Consider the following 1,044-nt stretch of genomic DNA (forward strand, 5'->3'; position numbering starts at 1 on the left):
CTCTCTTCTCCCCTCCACTCCCCTTTCCTTCTCTCCATTCTCTTCCTCTCTTCTCCCCTCCACTCCCCTTTCCTTCTCTCCATTCTCTTCCTCTCCTCTCAGCGTTCGCAAGGTCTGGTGTATGGACTGCTAGAGCCCTGTTGTTTTGCAATCTTCTAAACTCCTGTGGGTGGTTACTGGCAGTGGGACAGCGGGAGAGGGTTGTGTAGTTCTGCAGTCGCCACCAAAGCAGTTTGAGTGTCACTTAGTTTGAATCTCCCTAACAGACTAAACTCCAAGCATCTTTGATATGGATTCATATTCCGCAAGAGGAATATTCAGAATAAAGTGGCGTGCAACCTCATGCTAATTATGTTATTTGGTGGTCAACTGAAAGCAGGACACATAATCACTTGTAATGTAACGTATACCACCACATGCCAGACATCAGATTTGGATTGTCTTGTCTGCTCTGACATTCTGGCAGATCATGAAAGCAAATCTTTCCCGTTCTGCAATACTGGTCTTTCAGGGCTTTACATTTGCACGGAAAAACAGTTGGTTGTATATTGAACATATAGAATTACAAACACATAGAGACAGCTCCAGGCTGTGGATATACTGTAGACATAGACATACATAGACATATTCCTAATATAGTGCACTATTTTGGGCACACACTGGTTGACTCAACATTGTTTCCACGTCATTTCAATTAAATTACTTTGAACCAAAGTGGAATAGATGTTGAATTGACGTCTGTGCCCAGTGGTCAAAAGGAGTGCACTAATGTATATATGGAGTAGAGGTTCATTGCAGATGTAGGGTAAAGCTCGGCTGAGGTCAGCAGTTTACAGTCAAGCTGACTGTTCTGGTCCTTAGAGCAGCAGAGGTAGCCAGATCTGTGGTGTTGCACAGACCCCCTTCTCCTGGTTGTAGGGTTGACATTGGGAGCGTTTGAGTGATAATCCGAAAGTAGACGAAAAATGTCCAATTCTCCTACACAAAGCTGAATGGTCCAAGGAATGAATGAATATCCTGATGATTAGGACGTTAGATGCGAGC

Source organism: Salvelinus sp. IW2-2015, linkage group LG22 (genome assembly GCF_002910315.2).
Source record: "Salvelinus sp. IW2-2015 linkage group LG22, ASM291031v2, whole genome shotgun sequence".
NCBI classification, from domain to species: domain Eukaryota; kingdom Metazoa; phylum Chordata; class Actinopteri; order Salmoniformes; family Salmonidae; genus Salvelinus; species Salvelinus sp. IW2-2015.